Consider the following 18,030-nt stretch of genomic DNA (forward strand, 5'->3'; position numbering starts at 1 on the left):
ATACAGCTAAGGCAGAAGCAATAGAAGGAAGGAGCCATGGGGATAGTTTCCATCTGAGTAGATCAGCTCCACTCTCATCTACAGAGCAAGCAGTCTCTGTTACTCTCAGGGATGCAAACATGGGAGGAGGATGTTTGTTGAAGTACTCTGACTCAGCAAGAAAATGTTTATAATCATTGAATTTTCACCACCATGGGTGCGAATGAGAATGCTCAATGGGCCAGGGCTTGCTAGAAAAGCCCTATCATCTGAGTTTAAATTCCAACCACAATGTACAGGCTGTGCATTGGAGGTATGTGCCTGTGAAGCCAGGGTGGCAGAAGTAGGCGGGTCCCACCTGGCTTGGGACTTGCCAACCCAGCTGAAATGGGTTCAATGAGAGAGGAAATCTCTAACCTGCACACAGACATTCAAGGGTGGACACTCATGTACACTCATGTGCATGTACCCCCCCACACACACACATGCATCACACATGCACACCAGAGTTATAATATTAGAACAAATGAATGATGGTAAGCAGAGAAGAGAATTTTCTCAAAATGACTTCCATACAGGAAGTAAGATGAGTTGTGACTCCACTCCTTTGGATCCAGCAAGGAGATGAATGCACAGGGCCCTACATTCTATTTTTTCCACTATATTTATAAAATACTATACAAACAACATTTTGGTTATTTTGTATTCGTATACTGTTTTCATTTTTCTTTAAGAAATATGTCATTACTTTAAATGGCATATGAACAATGTGCATTTTAAACCTTTGATCTAACCTCTGAAGTATATCTCAATGCCAGAGGTGGTAGTGCACAGCTGTAATCTGTTGAGGTTTGGGTTGAGGCAGGAGCATGAAGAGAGAGAGGCCACCATGAAGTATGTAGGAAGACAAAGAGAGAGTGGGAAGTGGTGGAGGAGGTATGGAGGCAGAATGACAGAAGGAAAATAATCTGATTAAAACAAGAATGTATTCCTATGTGGTTATTGTCATAACCCAGTTCTCAGCAGACATCTAAGGAGTAATGTTAGCCAACTCCACTTTCAGGAACGTTTCCAAAAGAATTCAGAGAGGTTTTATTGTGAGAGAATTTTGAGTATTTTTAACAATATGAATTTGAGTCACATTTTCATTGCTATGGGAGAACTGAGAATCATTGCCTTGCTACTCATGGTTGACAAAGGCAAACATTGCCAAGAGTGTCCCTCTTCCTTTGGGGGTCCACTCTTGTAAACTGAGAAGCAAATGTATTTCAGTCTGTTCTTAGCATATGTTTAATCATAAGGAAAACCTCCCACCTTTCCCTGTCTCTTCCAGCCCACGTACATGTGTGTACACACTGTAAATCTAACATCTGATCTTCCCCCCTGTTCCATTCTGGTGAAAGTTATCAATTCTAAAGTCTTTTTCAAGCTAGTTCCATTCATACCATTTAATTGAAAAGGGGTTTTACAATTTAATGATATACAATACAATACTTTCTTTTAGCCCAACAACCAAAATATTGTGGCTTTGTAGGCAGTTAATGTCACAAAATTCAAAGTTAACTCTAAAAGTAAATATTTGGAGAGAAGTATATAATAAAAACAGATGAATCTCTGTGAGTCTGATGCCAGTCCCATCTACACAGTGTGTGCCTGAAGACTACACAGTGAAACGCTGTCTTAAGAAAGGAAAGAAAAAAAAAAACTTACCCCTCTTTTACCTAAATTAGTTCCCCAAACTCCCTTCTAAAACACTGGAAGCCAGGATTTCAGCAAATGGATTTGGAAGAAACACAAACATAAAATTTACTCCATCTTTTAAACATCTCATGAAGTTCCTCTAGTAAATTACATAGGCTACTTATGTCACCCAAATTAAGTTTGTAAAGCACAATTCAAGCAAGGCACTATGTATTGTATGTTTTGAGCCAGAAAAAGATCACGAGTTTACCTCAAATTTTATGCCCTTGGCTATGACAATTCCATGGCCAAGCCTGAGAAGTAGAAGAGATTTAGAATCCACATGTGGTGCAAAAGAACTGGAAATATCTGATAGCTCCATTGACTCTTCTTTCACAAAGGACTCCAGTAATCCAAGGGAAGCACCCAAATTTAAAGGACCAGTGATTTCTAGAGGACTTGGAAATGGATAAGGTTCTTGTTATCAAGCTATAGTTTAGGACTGAATTACAAACCTACAAAAGAAACCATACAACTCATTAGAAAACCTGACCAAACTCCTAATAAGAAAAAACTTCACCTAAGAAGCAACACGAGGGCTTCAATGTGCCTAGGACACCAAGTTTATGGAGAGATAAGCAAAAGCTGACTCTGGAAGTATAATGCTCAGCAAAATAGCCGCTGTGTCCAAATCCAGGAAAGGTAGCATTATTCTAATGTGCACAGGTTTGCACAGCATCCTTCTCTCTGCAGAAGTGGGCTCAGGTGGTGAATGGTGTCAGCGGCTCTAGCCATGGTCACATTAAAGGAAGAAAGACAATGGGATGTCTACTAACATTTTGAAATTGCTACCTATTTCTTACAAAGAAATGGGGGAGGGGTTGCTGTTATACCTCAGCAATTCTTTTGAAAGATTCACACCTATTCTTCATTTCTTTCTAAGCCTTGCTAACTATCTCTTCTGTCCTGTTCAGCTCTTGGAAGACAATGAAGGGCTGTGGCAATAGCTCAGTAGGTAAAGTACCCACTGATCAAACATGAGGAACTGAGTTCAGGTGGTCAGCACCATGTAGAAAGCCAAGCTTGGGATGCATTCCTGTAGACAGCCCTGAGGAGGCCAAGGGTTTGCTGGAAGATCCCTGGAAAGAGGGGATCCCTGGAGCTCACTCGCCATTTAGTCTTTCCAAGTCAGTGAATTCCATGTTCAGTGGGAGACCCTATCACCCTGTGATGATCTTACCAAGGAAGTTGGAAGGGCTCTTGCAACGACAGCACTTCTCCCTGAGGGTTTGTACAATTAACAGTGGATCATGGAGAGAGGGAGATTTTCTTCAGTGCCACACTGGTAAGGTGCCCAAGTTCCTGTAAGTCTCGCCCACACTCAAGTAAGCAACTCTAGTGAAATTCATCTAGTTGTAGAAGGACGAGAAAGAAAGCCTATGAGGCTAGTTGGGAAGAAAACAATAGGAGTAAGAGAAGAATGAAAGAGTAAATGTGACCAAAATATATTAGGTACATGTATCAACATAGCATAGTGAAAGATATTATGTACAATTAATATATGCTGACAAAACTATTTCAAACTAAATAAGTAATGTGGAAGACTATAAAGAAAGACTTCAATATCAACCTATGGCTTCCATGCAAAGGCATCCATAGACACATGCGTATAAACATATCTCACTAACATTTTTGGGATTTAGAGAGGGAGTGGGGACGGAGGGAGAGAGGGAAGGAAGAAGGAAGAGAGGTATGGAGGGAGATAGAGAATGCAAAATAGAACTGAAGCATGAAATTCCCCGACATTACTAATACAAGGGGATAGATCAATTCAAAAGCATCTGACACATTATCCTGGCAGAAAACCCTGCTCTGTGGGATCACTGACATATGGTGCTGATCAGATCACCTCTATCCACTGTCCTTCTGTTTATTAATCACCTATTGCCTGCTCAATACAGGCAAATATCAAAACAGTAACATTGTAAAGGGTAACATAAAAAGACTTAAGCAAATGTATGGTCTAGAAAACTTAAAGTATAGTTATACATGCAAGATGTAACAAAATACACTGAGTATTAAATAATCTAATCATCACTAACTCCAAAAAGGTAAAGAAGTTCTTTTTGAGAATTAAATGCAAAAACCATAAAAATTACAATAGAGAGCTCTCTTGAACCACCCCTTTGCAATGTAAGCTTGCCCTACTCTGTGTAACACTAGCTGGTTTTCCTGTCAAGATGCCTAAGGAAGTGCACCATGGAGGGGAGAGGGAGAGATCTTTGCCTTCCAGGCAGAAATCTCTCAGCCCATGTCCTTTATCACCAATACTTTCTATTCAAATAATTTTTCCTTCTGGAGTTGATCTCTAATGCTTCTGATGCCTTGGACAAGATAAGAGTAGGAGCACACAGTCACTTGAGTGAACACAGGCATTGCCATGATCAGGGATGACCTCATATGTAAGTTGAGAATCATTGCTAAGTCTGGCATGAAGGTGTTCATGGAGGCTCTCCAAGCTGGTACAGGCATCTCCAAGACTGGCAGTTCGGTGTTGGATTCTATTCAGCATATCTAGTGACAGAGAAAGTGGTTGTGATCACAAAGCACAATGATGATGAGAAGTATGCCTGGGGGTCTCCTGCTGGTGCATCCTTCACAGTTTCTGCAGACCATGGTGAACACATGGGCTGAGATACCAAAGTGATCCTTCACCTCAAAGATGAACCAGGCAAACTACTTAGAGGAGAGGAGGGCCAAGGAAGTGGTAAAGAAACACTCCTAGTTCATAGACTATCTTATCACCCTCTACTTGGAGAAGGAACGAGAGGAGATCAGTGAGAATGAGGCAGAGGAAGAGAATGGTGAGAAAGAGGAAGAAAATAAGGATAATGAGGAGAAGACTAAGATTGAGATGTGGGATCAGACAAGGAGGATGACAGTTAGCAAAGATAAGAAAAAGAAAACGTTTAGGGACACACACATTGATCAGGAAGAGTTGAATAAAACTGAGCCTATTTGGACCAGATCCCCCTCATCACTTTAGCGTGATGAGAATGCCTCTTCCATGGAAGAAGTAGATTAGAGACCCGCCCTGGGAAGCCCTTGCCTTCTGTGTTCCCTGTGGCTTCCCCAGGAGCCTTGACTGGCCCTGACCCACCTGACTTTCTGCTCCTGTCTAGAGGATCTTATCTATCCTGTGCTTGTGCCTTAAGGCAGGAAAATCCCCTCCTACAGAATAGCAGAGTTAGGTATTATGTATTGTGGAGTTCTTGTTTGCTTTATTTTGTTCCAAAATTAAAAGAATACAAAATAAAGGAGATGAAGTTTTATACAAACAAAAATTATAACAGAAAGGCATTTATTTACTGCTGGAATACCTGGTCTTATAAAAACATGGCTATGTTCTCATATTCCATAACTCAAGTGAAAAATGGGAGAGGGAAAGAAGGTGAGAGAAATAAACAGCTGCCTTCCTCCCACCGACAATGGGCAAAGAAACACTTTGTTGGTGGTCGTGTTCTTACATCAGTCACGGGCAGAGCAGATGGCAGTCCTTTGTTCACCCTAGCTTGATGCCTGGCTTGGTGGTCAAAGCTATTTTATGCCTAGGACTCATAAAAATCAAATCAAATCGAGCCAGTGTAGCACAGGAAGAGGAAGATACACAGAGACCTGTGTTCTACCATGCCATGTGGTGCTGGTGGGAAAAGGCACACACAGACCTGCCCTCCACCTCACAGAACAGGCCAGGCTGTAGGCACACACCTGCTGCCACACCACACAGCATGGATGAAAGATATCACCCAGGGCTCTGACAGCCATGTGGCCAGCCTGTAGCAGAAGCAAGCACAATATGCAAAATTTGGTGGACAAATGGGAAAGAAAGAGAAGTGCAGCAGTTTGAGCATTATGAAGAGAGTTAGAGAGGGGTAGTCTGGCCAGCCCTGCCACCTGGGGCCACTGTGAGGTCCCAGCCCAAGCTGCCAGTGAGGGCCACGTCTGGGTCTGGGTCTATACAGCAGCAGGTGTCAGTATTGATGTCTGTGGCACCTATCACCACTAGAGAACATGGGGATATCCCTAGCTATGGCAGCCATGGGGACCACACATATGTCCAGGGGCTCTGCAGAACTGACCTTGCCTCTCACTGGCTGTGGCACTTTGGAGAGCTGACCACCTCTCACCAGTCACAGCACTCAGACCCTGCACTTCACACAAGCAGCCCAGTGGAGCTGTCCCGGGTAGTGGGGTGTGAATAAGCTGGCCCTGAGGGTGTGAGAGTGGGAAAGCTGACTCCAGAGGCCAGAAAGCTGCCCAGAGTGTCATAAACTGCCACTCCTCTGCCAAGAAATGGCCTGGGGGAGGGGGTGCCCTCTACCCCCTTGCCAATGGAGGCAGTCAGAAGAACTGACCTCGGGGATCATGAGAGTGGGTGAGCTGACCCTGCACCCTTACTCTCTGTAGTCCTCAGGGCAACACAGTGGGGCTGGTCCCTGATGGCACAGGTGAGTCAGTCCCGGGGTGTGAGCATGAGAGAACTGACCCAGCCCCTCATAGGCTGAAGCACTTGTGAGAGTGGGCCCTGCACCTTGACTGGGCAGCACAGTGGACCTGGCTCTGGAGCATGGGTACAGGTAAGGAGGTCCTGATGGCATGAGAGCAGGAGAGCTCCCTGCCTCCTGTTGATGGCGGCATTGGGTGGCCTATCGGGAGCAGTGCTGGAAAGCTCACCATAGTGGTGCAGATGAGGGAGATCTGGCACACTGACCAGCTCAGATCCCAGGCCAAATCCAAGGCTCTGACTTAGCCCACCCCAAAATCTATCATCTGTGAATGGTTGGGATGCATGAAGGGGCCAGTCTTGCAGTTCCAAATCTGAGGGTCCCCATGACACAGGGCAACAATACGGTAACCAGGAGGAATCCCAGTGAGGATCTAATATTGATGGTGTCACAGAAGCCAGAGGTCTCAAACCAGACCAATGACTCATTGCAATGAACATTTGCAAGTGAAGATGTGTGGACAGAGGGCTAGACTGTGACATATTACAGCTTCCACAATGAGATGGTTTTCTATGCTTTGTTGGTGTGTGTGTGTGTGTGTGTGTGTGTGTGTGTGTGTGTGTTCATTTAGCAGAGGGAGATAGCAAGAGCAAAGGGTGGATATGAGAGGACGAGGAGATGAGTGGAGCTAGAATGCATAATGTGAAACTCAAAAGGAGACAATAAAAAGCTTTGGAAAAAACAGCTGATTCAATGTGGAACAATAAGAAAGGGTTTTCTGAAAGGCTGGGTCTGAGTTAAGTTTGCACAGAATATTCTAGAGTGAGAGACTGGAAAGCAATACTGTGTCCTGGGCACAGAGCAGACACTCTGTGGTGTTCTAGAGGCAGCTATGAAGAAGGCAATGGATAGAACCAAGCAGGGAAATATTCAAGAAGAAGAGGGAGTTGGGGAATGTGGGCTGCAAAACTAAGTCCTTAAGCAGCAACTCCAAAAGCACTGAACTAGGAATTCCAATTATTTAAAAAAAAAAGAAAAAAAACCTTCAGACATCATCTAAGATAAGTTCAAATCAAGACAAGAAAGCACTCATGTGTTTTAGGCTGAGCCCTAAAGCCTTAGCCAGGAATTTTCCTGCAGGAGAATGAAAATTTCCTGTCTCTCATGAAAAGTACCGATTCAAAGTATCCTGCTTATAAAGACAACACTGTTCTATTATTGACTCTGGGGATGTTTAAAGAAGTTAAGATGTCATCCCTCCTCCATGTCAGGCGATAAGGGCCCCAGATAGACTGGTGTTTATTTCACTGATACTCAGACAAGATGGCGTGTATCAATTCCAAGGTTAAAATTACTTTCATCCAGCAAATTCCTAAAAATGGAGTTTGTTTAAACATGCACTTTACTTTGGCAAGAAAAATGTCTGCATGACTCCCTCCAAGTTGCTGTCAGTAAGACTGGAATTGATGTCAAGGTTTGATATTAGTGTCAAATCCAGAAGGTACCCCAGCCTTACACTCAAGCAGACTTTAGCCAAAATGTATAAGATTATGGCACTTATCATTTTGTCATTTCCCTGGTAAAAAATTGTTCCTAACTGGAGTATGTCAGTGTTTAGCATTCTTCCTAAGTTAAAAAAAAATCAAAGAAAGTTTACAAGGTAATTATAAGGATTTTTTTATTATTTTTCTTTATTGTTTGTTCATAAGATGTCATATAGCAAGACATAGGAAAATCCTTCTTCTTTGCAGCTAGTTCCAATATTCCTACAAAACAAATCACTCCCTGGACTATTGTATAATATTGACTATTGGGAGCAGGGATCAAATAGTCACTGTACTGTCAATCAAGAGAATTCCAAATTATAAAGGAGTTCCCTTCTGGTTGCAGACTGATTAGCAGAATCCTCACCTCTAGTTAATAAAGGTCAGTAGCACCTTCCCTTCCCTGTTATACAACCAAACTCGTCTCCAGACATTGCAACACACCACACACAGACAGACAGAGAGACAGAGAGAGACAGAGAGACAGAGACAGAGACAGAGACAGAGAGACAGAGAGAGACATACAGAGAGAGAGACTTTCCTGAAGTGAAATATTTTTCTACTTGAAAGCCATATATATATAAAAACTTAGATTCTAAACTACTCTGGGCCAGCATTCCAAGCATATTTTTAAAGTGATGGTCGCTGTCCTGGCTTCTGTCCATGTGAAATCTGCTGTTTGTTACAATCTCTTCAGAGGAAAGTGTGAATGCCCTGTTTCTTGACAAATGACTTTAATTATTAGATTGTACCACAATGTGTATCAAAGTACAAGGGCAAAGTCTTAGCGCTGCTGTCAAGACAACCGATGCCTCTCCAAGCAAAGGAAAAATCAAAGACTTGTAGGATGCCAGTTGAGTAGAATCTGAAGCCAAAGGAGAGTGCTGTGGCCACGGCTGAGCACCTGGTACTTTGTGGAGGAGCTGAATACTCAAGAAAATTGAGACTTCAAATGAGTTTCCACCTAACAAGCTGCAATTTTGTCTCATTGGGGGGAGAGGAGAGAACAAGTTGGAGAAGAAACCAGGGGAAAATTCAACTGACAGTCCATTTGCTAATTCAGTGAGGAGTTCAAGACAGTCTTCAGAATGCCGCAAGACAAAAGTGTCATTATCCGTAATTACTGCTTACCAGTAGCACGGATTGATAACAAGCTTCCTCACCAATCTTACCCCGCCATTATGAGAAGAGGCGATTAAACTAATTAACAAATCAACTTTTCTGTGGAACGTTGGACTCAATAGCAGAAAATAATGAAAAAAAAAAAAAGGCTAGCTTATTTGGAGAGACGAGATGAAATAGAAATCCGCAGCGAAAAGTGCTATGGACAGAGAGCTAAAATAACCAGCAAGTGTATACATTGTAGCAAAAAAATCAAATGAGCCTCAGGAAGTATGAGACCATATGATCAAAGCCTCACTTAAAATGAAAATGTTTTCTCACATGGATTGTGCATACTCGCATGTGTACAAAAACAAAATATAAAATAGTAGCTCATTTACAGAGAAGTTAGACTGTCCACAACTTCACACATCTTGGAAACTAAAAGACAACCACAAAAATCATACTCTTGGTTATGAAGTCATTTTATAAGAAGAGGGGAACACACTCCTCTCGGTACCCCCATTCTGCAGTGGAGAATGCCTAGACAGCCCCTGGCAATCGCCGTGCCAGCCAGAACTATCTCTAGTCTGAGGCCTAGCACAGTGTGCTTGATAGTTTTATGTTAATTTTATACAATCTCAAGTCAGCTGACAGGAGTGAACCTTAGTTAAGAAAATGCTTCCATAAGATCAGGCTGTGGGCAAACCTGGAGGGTATTCTCTTATTAGTGATTGAGAATCAGGGGCAGCCCCCTGTGGGTGGTGTCATCCTTAGGCTGGTGGTCCTGAATTCTCTAAGGAAGCCATGATTAGCAAGCCAGTAAGGAGCACCCTCCAGGCCTCTGCATCAGCTCCTGCCTCCAGGTTCCTGCTCTGTTTGAGTTTCTGTCCTGAGTTCTCTTGCTGCTGAGCAGTGATACAGAAATGTAAGACAATAAATCCCTTCCTCCCCAAGTTGCTTTTTGGTCATGGTGTTTCGTCTCATCAATAGAACCCTAACCAGAACAATAAGCATCCATGGTAATTCAGGTTAGTAAAGTCTCCATGGCTACCGACCACCTGAAACATGGCCAGTGAGATGTGGAAATGCATTTTTAATTTAATTTCAATCAACTTTAACTTAAAAACTGATACTCATTTCAATTACTGGAAAACATAAATATGTATGCAACAACTAGTATTTATTCAGGTATAAATTTTATAAAATCAAAATGGAGGGGATCTATAAAAAGAAAACCTTAGTGTTTAAATTTAATTGAATTAAACATCTAAATATTTGCTAATTAAAATAAATGTATCAGATCTCAAAGGCTTGGTATGAAACAATATAAAATATATCATTAACATATACTCACCACATGTTAATATATTTTGAATTAAATATAATGTATTATTAAATACAAATACCTTTTTTCTTTTTTAATTGTTTTATTTATATTCCAAATGTTGCTCCCCTTCCCAGTCCCCCCTCTAAGAGTTCTTCATTCCACCCCCCTCCCCTTTGCCTCTCAGACAGTACTCACCCCGTCATCCCCCAACCCTTCATCCACCCCCCACCCATCTCATGCCCCCCCTTTTCTGTAGCATCACATATCTACAGAATTAAGTGCATCTTCTCCCACTGAGTCCAGACAAGGCAGTCCTCTGCTACCTATGTGCACAGGGGGGGCGGGGGGAGGGCCTTGGTCTAGTCCATGTATGCTCTTTGGTTGGTGGCTTAGTCTCTAGGCACTCCCAGAGGTGGGAAGTTTGAAACTTGTATGCTGCCTGGTTGGTGGCTTGGTATCTGGGAGCTCCCAGGGGTTTGAGTTAGTTCATACTGTTGTTCTTCCTATAGGGTTGCAATCCCCTTCAGCTCCTTCAGTCCTTCCCCTACCTCTTCCATAGGGATCTCTAACCTCAGTCCAATGGTTGACTATAAGTGTCTGCTTCTGTCACAGTCAGCTGCTTGGTAGAGTTTCTCAGAGGACAGCTGTGCTAGGCATGACATCAGTAGTAGTATTGGGGGTTGGTACCTGTGCATGGGATGGACCTCAAATTGGGCCACTATCTGGATGGCCTTTCCTTCAGTCTCTGCTCCATATTTGTCCCTGCATTCCTTTTAGACAGAAACAATTCTGTGTCAAATTTTTGAAGGTAGGTTGGTCCTCATCCCTCCACTGAGCGCCCTTTCTGTCTACTGGAGATGATCTTTTCAGGTTCCATCTTCCCACTGTTGGGCATTTTGGCTAAAGTCATCCCCATGGAGTCCTGCCTGAGAGTCTCTCACCTCCCGGGTCTCTGGGATTTTCTAGAGATTCCCTCTCATCCCACAGCTGCATATTTCTGGTCATTCTTCTGACCCCCCTAGGCTTCTCTCCTGTCTACCCAATACCTAACCCAGCCCTGCTTTTCCCCTCCCAACCAGATCTCCCCCTCCTTCTGCCTTCCATGATTATTTTGTTTTCCCTTCTAAGTGGGATTGAGGTATCCACGCTTGGGCCTTCCCACTTGTTGAGCCTCCTACATTCTGTAAGTTGTATCATGGATATTCTGTACTTTTTGACTAATATCTACTAATCAGTGAATATATACCATGCATGTCCTTTTGGGTCTGGGTTACTGTCTTAGTCAGGGTTTCTATTCCTGCACAAACATTATGTCTAAGAAGCAGTTGGGGAGCAAAGGGTTTATTCAGCTTACACTTTCCACATTGCTGTTGATCACCAAAGGATGTCAGGACTGGAACTCAAGCAGGTCAGGAAGCAGGAGCTGATGCAGAGACCATGGAGGGATGTTATTTACTGGCTTGCTTCCCCTGGATTGCTCAGCCTGCTCTTATAGAACCCAAGACTACCAGCCCAGTGATGGTCCCATCCACAACAGGCCCTTCCCCCCTTTATCACTAATTGAGAAAATGCCTTACAGCTGCATCTCGCAGAGGCATTTCCCCAATTGAAGTTCCTTTCTCTGTGATAACTCCAGCCTGTGTCAAGTTGACACAAAACTAGCCAGTACAGTTACCTCATTCAGGAATGATATTTTCTAGTTCCATCCATTTGCCTGCAATATTCATAATGTCCTCATTTTTAATAGCTGAATAGTATTCCATTATGTAAAGGAACCACATTTTCTGTATCCATTCTTCGGTTGACAAAAAGATCCAGGACAGTGGTGGTGCACACCTTTGATCTCAGCACTTGGGAGGCAGAGACAGACGGATATCTGAATTTGAGGCCATCTTGGTCTACAGAGTGAGTTCCAGGACAGCCAGGGCTACACAGAGAAACCCTGTCTTGGAAAAAAAATTAGAAGAAGAAACTGATAACAATTAGAAATGACATCAATAAGGAGAAAAAGAAAAAAATGCAACAAAACACAATTATCCATGAGTACATATAAACCAGGGATACTTATTCCCATTTCAGTGGTACCTGAGTATCTGTTGTTATGTAGTGTAACTCCTTAAGTATGTATCTATCATGTACCAAAAGCTTAAAATATATGTGCATTCTGAGATGATCTAATCATAATATGTATTACTTCATGTTCTTATCAATTTTGTGGTGAGATAGTAGATTTAAAATATACTCTCTGATTTAGTTATTTTCATAAGTATGGCACACTCTTATTAACAAGAATAACTTCTGTGGTTTGAAAATGAAGTGTCCCCTCCAGACTCTTGTATTGAAAACTTGGTTCCTGGCTAGAGGCATCATTTTGGAGACGGTGGAAACTTTAGGAGATGGAATTGTAGCTGAAGAAAATACATCACAAGAGGGGTCCATTTGAAAATGTTTACCTCTTCTCTTTTCTCCTTTCTCTGTTTCCATCTGCATATGAGCAGCCTCTGTGGCATGCCCCTGCCTCTGTGAGAGTCCAGCCTCATCATTTGCTCAGAACCAGAGCCAAAGGCTATAAAATGAAAGCTCTGAAATTATGAGCTAAAAGTTTTCTTCCTCTCCTGAAGTTGTCTCTAGAAGACATTGTTTCAATATTGAATACACTAATAGAAATTTGTTACTGTCAGTATGACCATTGTTCTGATTAAACCTGACCATTGGTCACTAAACCTTTGGAACATATTTGTGGAGGGAATTGGGCATTGGATGGAGAATTAGGATAGCAAAAACCTAAAATTCTCTGGGCAGAGCTTAATGGGTGATTCCGTGGGAGCTTAGCAGACCAGAATGCCAATAAGAAGGCTGGCAGCAAAGACTGTGACCATGAAGTTTCAGGTGGACTGGAGGATATCCCTCTTATATTGTGTCAAAGAACTTGTCTACACTTTACTTATGTCCTGAGACTTGGTGCTGAGGCTGAGTGAAAGGTGATTGTCTAACTGATCTGGCAGAACCAAGTTCAATGCAGTTCAGTACTCAGGATATGACATCATTATCATTACCTGCTTTTAGCCAGGTGTATTTGTTGTCTACATGACACAACCTAGAACCAACCCCTATTGCTCTAAAAGGACAGTGAGACAGTGAGACTTGGGAGAAAAAAGTTGAGCAGAGAGACTTGCAGTTTGATTTGGAAATGTAATGTGAACTTGAGACTAAGGAAATCATGATGTTTGAAGAAATTAGTACCATTAGAAAGAAGCCCAAAAATCTGGCAGTGGTAGAATATGTCTTTAATCCCAGCACTCGAGAGACATAGGCAGGTGAATCTCTGTGAGTTCAAGGACAGTTTGGTCTACAGAGTGAGTTCCAGGACAACCAGAGCTACACAGAGAAACCCTGTCTCAGAAAAGAAAAGAAAAGAAAAGAAGGAGGAGGAGGAAGAGGAGGAAAAGGAGGAAGAAGAGGAGGAGGCAGCCTAAAATACTTTTCATTGGCACAACAGAAAGGATGCCTCAAAGGCATTTTAGAAAATGGCAAAACCCCATGAATTACTAACTGAAGGGGAATGAGAGTGTAAACTCATTTGAAAGGCTCTCCTTTGAGAAAAGAGCATATCTGAGTCACCTCTTGAGCTCATCATGCTTACATAGGACTACCTAGGAAGCTGTTTCTCCAAGATTCAGCAACCCACATGCAAGGACATTATCCAGAGTTCCAAATACCATTCAGATTTGCAATAATCTTTGGCACTATTCTTGGGATGTGAGTTTTGTAGGCATCCAGAATCCAATAATTAAGGAGCAATAGAGACAGCGAGGCTAGATTCCAGGCATGTGTTGGATCTATGGGGTCTCAGCCCTTCTCTGGTAGAATCTCTTCTTCCTTTTCTCCTATTACTCTCATTTAGAATGAGACTATTCATTTTGTAGAATTGTTTCTTACAATAATATTAATTTTTCAGAAGGTTGCTTCTAAAAGGTTAGTTTGAGTATAAAAAATAAATTTAAACTTGGACTTCTGAATATTGTTAAAACCACTAAAGATTGGGGCTAGAGACATAGTTGCTGGTGCAGAGGGCCTGAAATCAGTTCCTGGCACTCACATGGTGAGTCCCAGCCATCCTAACTTTGGATTCCCTCTTCTGACCTCAATATGGGCACCAGGCATGCATATAGTATACATACAGATATTAAAAATAAAGGGCCAGAAAGTGCCTCTTGAGTATGAAATGTTCCATAGGCTTATGTGTTAAATTTTTGATCCATGGCTGGTGTGGATCTCATTTGGAAGGAAATTGAGGAAATAGGACCTAACTGACACAGGAGAATTGTTGAAAGTTATCCCATGTTCTTAATTTTTTCTAGTTTAGTTTCTATTGCGGAGGAGAAGAAGAAGAAGAAGAAGAAGAAGAAGAAGAAGAAGAAGAAGAAGAAGAAGAAGAAGAAGAAGAAGAAGAAGAAGAAGAAGAAGAAGGAGGAGGAGGAGGAGGAGGAGGAGGAGGAGGAGGAGAAGGAGGAGGAGGGGGGAGGGGGAGGGGAGGAAGAGGTAGCAGCACTCTGAACAAAACAACTTTAGGAGCAAAGAGATTGTTTAGCTTTTACTTCCTTGTCATAATCTATTAGCAGAACTTTTTAAAAATTTTTTTCTTTGAGCCTGATATTTCTCCATGTATCCCTGGGCTATCCTAGAGCTAACACTATGTAGACCAGGCTGGCCTAGAACTCATAGTGATCTGACTACCTCTGCCTCCTGAGTGCACTACCACCATCCAGCAGCAGAACAGAAACTTAAGGAGGAATTAATGCAAAAGCTACAGAGAGATCACACTAACCTATGCTCAGCCAACCTTCTTTATTTTTATTATTAAATTATTTTATCTCTTTATACTCCAAAATTTGACTCCTTCCTGGTCCCTCCTTCCCAAGTTCTTCACCCCCTAGCCATCCCCTACCTCTGAGAGGGTGCTCCATCTACACCCACCTCACCCCCACCAGCATCCCTCTTCCCTGGGGGCATCAAGTTTCCCCAGGATTAAGCACATCCTCTCCTACTGAGGCCACACAAGGCAGTCCTCTGCTACACATGTCCCCAGGACCACAAACCAGCCCAGATATGCTCCTTGGTTTTTGGCTTAGTCTCTGGGAACTCTGAGGGGTTCAGGTTAGTTGACAACAGTTGTTCTTCCTATGGGGTTGTAATCCCCTTCTGCTCCTTCAGTCCTATCCTCTAACTCTTCCAAATTTAATCCAATGGTTGGCTTTAAGTATCTGCCTTTGTTGCAGTGATAGTAGAGCCTCTCAGAGGACACCCATGCCAGGCTCCTGTCTGCAAGCACAATATGGCCTCAAGAATAGTGTCAAGATTTATTGTGCACTCATGGGATGGATCCCAAGTTGGTCAGGTCACTGGGTGGCCTTTCTTTCACTCTCTCCTCCATTTTTCTCCCTGCATTTCCTTTAGACAGTAACAATTATGGGTTAAAAGTTTTGAAGATGGGTGAGGGGCCCCCTGCCTCAACTGGGGGCCATGTCTACTAGAGGTGGTCTCTTCCTGTTCCATTTCCCCATTGTTGGGCATTTTGGCTAATGTCACACCCACTGAGTCCTGGTAGCCTCTCACATCCCAGGTCTCTGGAACTTTCTTCTGCTAGCCTTCTTATACAGCTTGGGACTACCTGCCTAGAAGTAGTCCTCCCAACAATGGGCTGGGCCCTTCTTCGTCAGTCATTGATCAAGACAATGTCCCACAGACATGCCTACAGGCCAATCTGATCCAGGCATTCTTTTTTCTTTTGAGGTTTTGTCTGCCCAGATGATTCTAGTTTATATCCAGTTAACAATAAAAACTAGCTAGGTCACATTCCCTTTCCTTCTCTGCCTCTTGTTCACCAGGCTGTGAGTAGACTCTGGCAAGAAAACCATTGTTGTGGTATTTTGCTTCACTGTGGATCCAGAAACCAATGGGAGTCAGGAACTACAGACCAAACCCAAAACTGCTAAAGCTATGACTCTTCCCCTGAAGTTGTTTCAAGTACTTTGCCACAGCAACAAACAAACAAAATCTAATACAATGTGGTGATTTGAATGAGATGTGTCCCATATCCTTGGGCGTTTGAATACTTCCTCAGTTGACTGCAGGCTGGGGCAGGCTTAGGAGGTGGTGCACCCTTGCTTAAGAAGAAGGTCTCTGGGAATGGGTTTTGAGCTTAGAGTATTGGGCCATTTCAAAGTCACCTTCTCTGCTTTCGGGTTAAGATGTGAACTCTTAGCTTCTGTTTCAGTGGCTGTGGTGATGATGGATTCTTACGTCGCTGGAACTGTAAGTCCTCATCCCTATCAGTGTATGACATCCTTGTTTTTGCCATTATCTGGCCAACCCTTGCTGTCATTCATCTTTTTATAACAGCAATTTTAACAAATGGAAAGTCACACCTCACTATGATTTTTAGTATGGATTTCTCTAACGATCAGTAAGGTTTTTATTTGTTTACTAATTGGCCATTTGTTCTCTTTGTAAATGCATACATACATTCTATGTGTGTGTATGTGTGTGTATACATGTATATATACATCCGAATTCAAACCCAGTGAAGACATGCTGATTTTTTAACATTAAATGAAAAGTTCAGTGTATCTAATTATTTTTCCATATGCCACAACTCAATTTCTGTTATGACTTTATTAAACAGAAATTATCTCTGGGTCCCTTCCGGTTGGCGCCAGCACCAGGTCACCTTGGGAGCTGAGTCAGCAGACACCCCAAAGGTCCCAAGAGGACTCTCCACATGATCTTAGGACCACCGGTGAGTGGAACACATCTTCTGTTCCATTCCAATTGCACGGGACCAGCATAAGGGAAGCAGAAAACCTAACCTGACCAGGGTCACAAGTTCCTTCCAGTCAACGCCAGCACTGGGTCACGTTGGGCACAGAGTTGGTGGACACCCCCAAGGTCTCTAGTGGACTCTCCAGTGATCTTAGGACCACTGGTGAGTGGAACACATCTTCTGTTCCACTCCAATCTCGAGGGACCTGAGATAACATTAGGGAAGCACCTTGGGCACAGAGTCGGCAGACACTCCCCCACACACAAGGTCCCTAGAGAACATTCCACTGAATCTTAGGGCCACTGGTGAGTGGAACACTATTTCTGTTCCAATCCAATCACGAGGGACCTGAGACAGCATTAGGGAAGCAGTAAACCCAGCCTGGCCAGGGTAACAAGTTCCTTCTGGTCGATGCCAGCATCGGGTCACCAGGGTGAGGAGTTGTGGGACACCCCCAAAGACCCTAGAGGACAGCTTCTGAGGCAGACACCATTTCAGACTCCAGACATCCAGGCACCTTCCCTGCCAGAGGATAGGTGTCCTCCCTGCCCGGGAGGGCTCTGCCTGAAAACCTGGGGAAGCCATCTTGGTTCCCAGATCCCTCTGAGACTAGTCTGTGCAGGTGAGAGTGTGAACTACAGAAGCTAACAGCTTCTGGGACGGGCCCTGTATCAGGCCTTCATCTTCTGCCAGGAGGCAGGTCCGGATGCCAGATATCTGTGCACCTTCCCTGCAAGAGGAGACCTTGCCTGCAAAGAGTGCACTGAGCACTGAAACTCAGGAGAGAGCTAGTCTCCCGGGTCTGCTGATAGAGGCTAACAGAACCACGAGAGGAACAAGCTCTAACCAGAGACAGCTATAACAACTAACTCCAGAGATTACCAGATGGTGAAAGCCAAACTTAAGAATCTTACTAACAGAAACCAAAACCACTCCCACCTCACCCAGTCCTGGGTAACCCAAGACACCCGAAAACCTAGACCCGGATATAAAAACATATCTCATGATGATGGTAGAGGAAATCAGGAAGGACTTTAATAACTCACTTAAAGAAATACAGGAGAACAC

At 43.2% G+C, this 18,030-nt stretch overlaps 1 non-coding gene and 1 pseudogene across 1 annotated transcript; both read left to right on the forward strand.

Annotated features, from left to right (window-relative positions):
• The first annotated feature begins 270 nt into the window (after positions 1-270).
• LOC110292417 lies at positions 271-4,705 on the forward strand (annotated as a pseudogene).
• Positions 4,706-5,136: 431 nt separating this feature from the next.
• LOC115030984 lies at positions 5,137-5,280 on the forward strand. Its single transcript, XR_003836577.1, has one exon. It is a non-coding gene; the product is annotated as a small nucleolar RNA SNORA48 (small nucleolar RNA).
• Positions 5,281-18,030: the final 12,750 nt, after the last annotated feature.

The sequence above is a fragment of the Mus caroli genome, chromosome 4, assembly GCF_900094665.2.
Source record: "Mus caroli chromosome 4, CAROLI_EIJ_v1.1, whole genome shotgun sequence".
In the NCBI taxonomy this organism is placed as follows: Eukaryota; Metazoa; Chordata; class Mammalia; order Rodentia; family Muridae; genus Mus; species Mus caroli.